General features: G+C 39.9%; 3 non-coding genes across 3 annotated transcripts; all 3 read right to left on the bottom strand.

Moving 5' to 3' along the window:
- Positions 1 to 2051: 2051 nt before the first annotated feature.
- Positions 2052 to 2123, bottom strand: TRNAG-UCC (transfer RNA glycine (anticodon UCC)). The gene has a single exon. It is a non-coding gene; the product is annotated as a tRNA-Gly (tRNA).
- Positions 2124 to 6584: 4461 nt separating this feature from the next.
- TRNAG-GCC (transfer RNA glycine (anticodon GCC)) lies at positions 6585 to 6655 on the bottom strand. Its single transcript has one exon. It is a non-coding gene; the product is annotated as a tRNA-Gly (tRNA).
- Positions 6656 to 7555: 900 nt separating this feature from the next.
- On the bottom strand, positions 7556 to 7627 carry TRNAG-UCC (transfer RNA glycine (anticodon UCC)). The gene has a single exon. It is a non-coding gene; the product is annotated as a tRNA-Gly (tRNA).
- Between the last annotated feature and the right edge of the window lie 114 nt (positions 7628 to 7741).

Below are 7741 nucleotides of genomic sequence, written 5' to 3'. Positions count from 1 at the left end.
GTTGGTAATAGTCGATGTGAGCTGTTGGATCTCCGGAGCCATCAAATGTTGAAAAGGTAGGCAAACGGAAGTTACGGGGAAACTGATATCCCGCAATTGGCTCGGCAAAGGGAGTCTTCCGAATGACTGAGTAAATATCTTCAGTTATTCTTCCCTTAGCCAACTCGCCCTAATTTCTCATTGATGTTGGCCAATTCCCGACCAACTGCGGTCGGGTGATCTTCAAGAATATGATCACGACCTCGATTAACACGATCATCCCGTGCTACTCGATCATCACGAACAGCCCGTCCTTCCCGAGCATTCCGCTCGTCGCGAACTGCTCGATCATCACGAACGGTTCTTCTGACAGTGGGTGAGTGAGTTCTTACCCATGTATCCAACCTTGTATTTGAATCAGTTGTACTCTCTTGCGGTCTGTCGAACCGATCGTCTCGCCTCGGTTGATCATCAATCCTCCTAAGTCCTCGGTCCCCTTCACGAAAATTCTGATCGATATTCCGGTCTTCAGCAAAATCTCTCGGTCACGTGGCAATGCACGTCTCCCCGAATCGCGCTACGATCGGGTTCTTGTGGTAAAACCACTCGTCCGGTGAGCATGCGAGAGTGCTTGGCTCACCTCCAAGAGTTGAATCTTTACCCGATCCAATTGATCTTGGAGTGTATCGGGGAGGAGGATTACGTCCTCCCTGGCCACCATCTACCTCGATAGGATTTTGGCTTTCCTGGGGAATATTTGGATTATTCACTCCAGGGATCTAAACACCGGAATTGCGTTGTGCAGCGGCTGCTGATCTAGTCACCATGGCTTTTCAAGTTGTTTCCCACAAACGGCGCCAATTGATGCTTCCAAAATCTGCTCAGCCCTTAGATCTCCTCGTGATGACCTGCAAAACGAAAGCGTCAGATGTGGCCCGACCGCTGGGGTCGGGAGTCCACCTCCGAAGGCTAAGTCATTTGATGAACTTAATCACAAACGGCTCTGCTAGAAGCACAGAGCTAAGGAATGAAGAACTGGGAAAGGTGATCTAGATAGCAGATCGCTAATAGTTTAGGTCTATCAGTATGTATCTGAACCTGAGTCTCAGGATAGTATTCTTTTCCATCCCCTCACCTTGTATGGTAGTGAGGTTTATATAGAGTGTACCTTCGAATCTCCTTCGTTGGATGCACTTGAGCCTTCTTCGGGTAGTCGTTGGATCTTAACAGTTAGATCCGTTGAGCAATAGACTTCTACTAGTTTGGACTAGTAGAGGACTCCTGAGATAACCTTTAGGTTATGTGATGATTATCTCTTCGATAATGATTATCCGCAGCCGTCAATTCGAGTCTGCCATCAATCCATAAGTAGGATTAGGGCACGCTTGCAGCCGAATAAGCTTTCTTCTTCAGCAAGCCATCTTCTGGATCCGGTTCGCTCGGGAGCGAGTCGGTTCTCTACGTCTCGACCGGGGTCGAGGGTCGGACCAGGTATGAACCCGGTCTGATCATAATCTCTCCGTATCAATCACAGAAGCAACATTACCCAAGAAAAATAAGAAACCAATGGCATATCCTGGTGGAACATGTGGGTGCATGAGATGAAATTGGGTTTTTGTTCTGGGTATTGCTCTCTGACAAAAAACAGGTCATGAGGACACTAAGAGGCATCACAGTAGGTAGTAATTTGAACGTGAGGGAAAGTGCTACCTATGTATTATTCTCTCAGAAAAATGATTCCACAAAATTTCATGTAAAACTAGAACTCCCATGTAAGAAGCTTTTACGTTTTCTGCTGGATTATATATTTATATGATAATCTGCAGTCAATTACAAACATAACAGTGCAATCAAAGCAACAAGAAAGGCGAGACACATAGGCTAGAAGCAATGAATTGCATCAACAAATACCAAACAGTTTGGTCTTTTGTTGCAAATATATATTTAAGGCCTGCTATTTTACTTATAATAAATAGGATTAGCTTTGCATCACATATATATCTCACAGATATTACTTCAGTAAACTGTGTTCTTGTAAGCTGGGTGCTTTCCCAGACCAAAAAATAATCAACTGCGTCTGCCGGGAGTCGAACCCGGGTCTATTGCTTGGAAGGCAATTATCCTAACCGTTGGACTACAAACGCTGATGTGTTTCTTTTACTTTTTGGAGATATTTGATGATTAATCGACTAAATGATTCTAAACTTTCCATGTTCAGTTTCACACACATTGCAACATCATCTGTTTCAAAAGCAACCCATGTCTCTATATTTATTCAAGCTTCACTTTGATTAGTACTGCTAAAAAGAAATGACAAGTTGCCATTTAAAACAAGTCAAAAAAAACTAGATAGGTACTTCCCTCTGCTGCAGTTTAAAGTTGGTTAGCTATAATTTTGACTGGTACTGAGCATTAAAAGCTTATCCTCACTAATGTTCATGTTGTGAAAGTTGTGATTATTACAAACACAACAGATGGAGTCCTGCTATAGTGGATGCTATACTTATCTCATTATGTCATCTCATTCTTTTCCAAGTTTCCTGCTCTAGTTTGGTCAGGTTCAGTTGTTTTGGTTTATTCCTTTGTCTGGATAGGAAAGGGGATTGTACTCAGATTTCTTCCTATAAATAACATCTGAGAAGGGGAAGCAACCATCAGTTGTTGATCTCTTTGGCAGCCTCACTTTCTCTTCTAAATTCCCTTCTTCACTCTTTTGATTTTTGTTTTTAAGTTCTGATATTTTGACAAGTGATTAAGGATGGGCATTGGCACAATGGTAAAGTTGCTCACCTATGACCAATTTAACTGTTCATGGTCTGAGTTCAGAAACAGTCTCTAGATCTGTAAAAACAAGAGTAAGGTTGCATACATTATGAACCTCCCTAGACCCTGCAGTGGCAGGTTTCATGCATTGGGTAAACCTTTTTTTATTGTTAAAACACATACAACGACTCCATCTTGTTCAACTGAATGGATTGATTACATGGATCCTCGCCTTCCAATCAGCTTTAATCAAAGTTGTACTAGATACTAGGTATCACCTTGACAACAATGAGTTGAACTTTTCAAACATCTTCACTATAACAAGCAAGTGATCAACTCCAGGGCAGCTCTCCTATAATTCTAGCTGGATAGGATACTACCTCTCCTTCAACAAGTCTACAGTGTTTTTGGTATTTTGACTAGTCCATTCTCTTACATATATTTCTTATCTGAAACTATTCTCATACCTGAATCTTAGACCCATCTTATGCTAATATGTCACTATTCCATTCCATAATACCCTTGTGCACCTGGTCTGTTGTATTGCAAATTGCATGGACAACTGAATCCCCTTAATAGGTTTCTCCCCCTTTTTTTTTTCTGTCTCATACTAATCCTTTCATAAGCACTTGTTTCACTTGTACAATAGAAGTTGCTTTTAATTGCCAAAAAGAATCAAATAAGAAAATGAGAAAAAAGCAGTTCTCGTGCCCTTGAGCAGATGAAACAACAGACAGCTCTGCTAGGACGTGTGCTTGTGAAGTTCTAGTTGTACAATATCAGGAATAAGAAATCAGTACTTGTGCATGTGTGGAGAAGAAGATGAAAAGAGAAGAGAACAGAGGAACACACAGTAGGGATCAGAATATATACCCAAAACTCTGATCCCTATCCTTAATTATAATACATCATATCTGTTATTACAATTAAAGGTAGATTTACTGATTGACTCCAAATTGATGGTTGAAACTTAATGTTTTTGTTTTTGAATATTTACTTACAATCCTTTTGGCCCTGTACCTATAAATACTACACCTTCTACTTACCCCAAAAGAAATACTACACTTTCTTCCTAAGGTAGCTAGGACAGCTGCACAGGCTATCACTGCAGATGTATAGGCCAAAACCTGCCTTGGTTGGAACATAAGCTGTGATACTAGAGTCCACACTCGCCACACTACACTTATTTTATGCTTCCAATTGTTCTTGTTTTGAAACAGTAGACATGCTGTGACCTGTTTTGACTCTCTATAGTACCTCTGTTTGGAAAAATTAATTACCAACAAATTAGTTGTCCATCATCATTGCTCAGTATTAACATGAGATCATGTGATCCCATTGATCATATCACTCTGTGAACATGTTAAGATGAAAATGCACCTCAAACACTCAAAACTTCTTGTTCCGGAAGAGGGGTGGGGCTGTTTGTGTTTAAGTGATTGTTCAAGCTTTCCTATGAATTTTTTTTCCTGTGAAAAGTATGAGGTGATCTTCAAAACGAATGAGAATTTCAGTACAGTAAAATAAGCACAGAAATGAAAGCATATTGTAAATGATAGATCATCAGGAAAAACTGGTAGTCCACATTTGATCATTCAGAAAAAGATAGTACACTTTTAACTTTGGTACATTGAGGGAAAATTGTTCTGCACTTACCAAGCTGATAACAAACAGAATGCAATTCACCCCCCCCCCCCCAAAAAAAAAAAAAAAAAAAAAAAAAGGAAAACCCACCACAGGAAGCAGATAAAGTTCCTTGATATGCAGACCACAGAAGAACAGAAAGCTAATCAGAAATATGTAGTTGAATAAAACCATAAACTCAAACATCACCTCCTACACCAACACAGAACAACCAAACACCCCCTCCCCCCAAAAGAAGGGAAAAAAATAAAAAAGGATAAAAACAAGTCTCTTCAATAATTTCTTATTGCTTATGGGTTTATTAATTACACTAACAAAATCAATTCCATGAAAGAAAAGAGAGCTCCAAAATTAACATCAAACAAGAGTATACTACCAAATCAAGATCCTATCAATAAGAAACTAGGAAAGGAAAAAAATGATTGACACAACCAATAAGCTTTTGTACCAACTAAATGGGGTTGGCTACATGGATTCTTGCCTTCCTGAGCTCTATTTGATGCCATACTGATAATGAAGGTAAATCATCATTACAAAAATAATTACTCTCTTTTTCCCAAACTGATGACAGAGAACAAAGGGAGTAGAAAATAAATGTGAAATCAACGTTTGGTTCCCCCTTGTCGAGTGGTACCCCCTTGTTTGGTTCAGAAGCCATATTCCCCGCCATTTCTTTGCTGTTTGGGGAGCCTTACTTTGCCTTCCCACCAAGGCCTTCCTCATCCATCACCACATCCATGTCAATCCTAATTGCATCCTTTGTTGGAACAGCCCTGAAGATGTGGACCAACTTTTCTTCTCTTGCCCCTTATCCCGTTCCTTGTGGATGAAAGCCATCACCTCCATTTGGCCCAGTTCTAGACGTTCCCTTGGTTTCCCTAGTGACTGAACCTCGTTTTTAAGGCATTTTGCAGGCAGATCTATTTGTGATTTGGTTGGCAAATTGGTCTTCAATGCTTTGATTTCTCACATTTAGTGAGAGTGGACTCTCAGGAGATGGACCTCCAAAACCAGATCCATCGACTTGATTTGGAATGCCATCCATTTTGAGATCTCTGGTTGGCTGCAGTCTCTCCCTCACCTTCCCTGTTTTGATACTCCAAGGAACAGAACCATTGTAGATTTCTGGGGCCTTGAGTCTTCTTTTGTACCTTCTAGTAGATTGTACCCCCCCCCCCCCCGCCCTCCCTTTGCAACTTTCCTCCTCTCTTGCCTTGTACATTCTTTTTCCCCTTCTTGGCGCTTTGGTTAATGATGAGGGGGATGCTCCCAACCGTGCTTGTAATACAGAGGTGCAAAGAAAATAAATAGTTTTCATCATCAGAGCCCATTCACTATTAAGTTCTGCAAACAGTCACCATGTTGCTCAAGATAATAGAGCCTTATTATGTAGCTCTGTGTCTTTAATCCCCAAACATCCATTAGCTTTACTTTGGATTATTTTATCCCATGCAATCCAATGTACTACTTTACCTTCACTAGTACCACCCCAAAAGAAATGAGGGAGCTTCTGTCTGGTTTTCTTGATAAAAGGACTTAGGGATCTTGTAGTGCATTCCAACATAATTACTCACCAGTTGGGCTGAGGCCTTGATAAGAATCTCTCGACCAACATATGTGTGATAGTGTTGTGCCCATCCTAATAACTTCTTTGTATGTCTTTCCTCCAAAACTTGAAACACCTCAGTTTTGTTCGCTCCCACTTCCATTGACTTTCCCAAGTATTTAGTTGGGGCCTTCCCATATCTAATCTTTAGAAGTGCGCCCAAACCACCTTTTAATTATGGTAGGAGTATTAGCACTGAATGTAAGCACTGATTTTTGGTTATTGACCTGCTGTCCACTAGAGTCCCCACTCACCACACTAGACTTTATATACACTTCCAATTGTTTTTGTTGTGAAACAGAAGACATGCTCTGACCTGTCTATCTAAAACAAGGAAACACATTTTGTAGAAACACTTCTAAATTTTAAGACAATTACACTTACTATGCAATTTACTCACTAACTCCACATCCTCAAAGATCCATAAAACCAAAATGGGAAAAAGGAAAAACAATTTCAGAAGACTCCATTTTAAACAGCTACAAACACCATATTTTGGCAAGACACTGCCTTTCTGTTTGTACAACTATAAAATTGTTCATAAGAAAGAGAATAAGATATAAGCCCTGTGCAAAAAAACTAAGTCAAAACATGCACCAGCCGGGAATCGAACCCGGGTCTGTACCGTGGCAGGGTACTATTCTACCACTAGACCACTGGTGCACGGGTGCTAGGAGTCAGCTTGATACATATTCCACTCTTAAACTCAATTCTAGAGGCAATAATTGAATCACTTCCAGTGTTTCAGAATTTAGAGGTTTATTCATTCATGTTCTAGGAAACCTGTTTCCTATTTACAGCAAAGCTTCTAGTGTTCATAGTCCTTGGTCATATAAAATCTGAAATTGTTGGGAGGATCGGTTCGAGTAATAATGTTGTTATGATAAAACAGGTGATCAACATTCATGGAAACCAGAAAGAAGGTCATTCAGATTTCAACCTCTTAAGTCAATAGCTTCTTCCCACATATGAAGAAACTAATCTTACGAGTAAGATTGTTAGATGGGCTGTCAATTTATCACAGAAGCAACATTACCCAGGAAAAATAAGAAACCAATGGCATATCCTGGTGGAACATGTGGGTGCATGAGATGAAATTGGATTTTTGTTCTGGGTATTGCTCTCTGACAGAAAACAGGTCATGAGGACACTAAGAGGCATCACAGTAGGTAGTAATTTGAACGTGAGGGAAAGTGCTACCTATGTATTATTCTCTCAGAAAAATGATTCCACAAAATTTCATGTAAAACTAGAACTCCCATGTAAGAAGCTTTTACGTTTTCTGCTGGATTATATATTTATATGATAACCTGCAGTCAATTACAAACATAACAGTGCAATTAAAGCAACAAGAAAGGGCGAGACACATAGGCTATAAGCAATGAATTGCATCAACTAATACCAAACAGTTTGGTCTTTTGTTGCAAATATATATCTAAGGCCTGCTATTTTACTTATAATAAATAGGATTAGCTTTGCATCACATATATATCTCACAGATATTACTTCAGTAAACTGTGTTCTTGTAAGCTGGGTGCTTTCCCAGACCAAAAAATAATCAACTGCGTCTGCCGGGAGTCGAACCCGGGTCTATTGCTTGGAAGGCAATTATCCTAACCGTTGGACTACAAACGCTAATGTGTTTTTTCTACTTTTTGGATATATTTGATGATTAATCAACTAAATGATTCTAAACTTTCCATGTTCAGTTTCACACACATTGCAACATCATCTGTTTCAAAAGCAACC

This window comes from Hakea prostrata, chromosome 1 (genome assembly GCF_041222555.1).
Source record: "Hakea prostrata isolate BN-2017 chromosome 1, UWA_Hpros_2, whole genome shotgun sequence".
Lineage (NCBI taxonomy): Eukaryota > Viridiplantae > Streptophyta > Magnoliopsida > Proteales > Proteaceae > Hakea > Hakea prostrata.
Note: the sequence above shows the minus strand (reverse complement) of the source record. Positions and strands in the feature narration are given on the sequence as shown.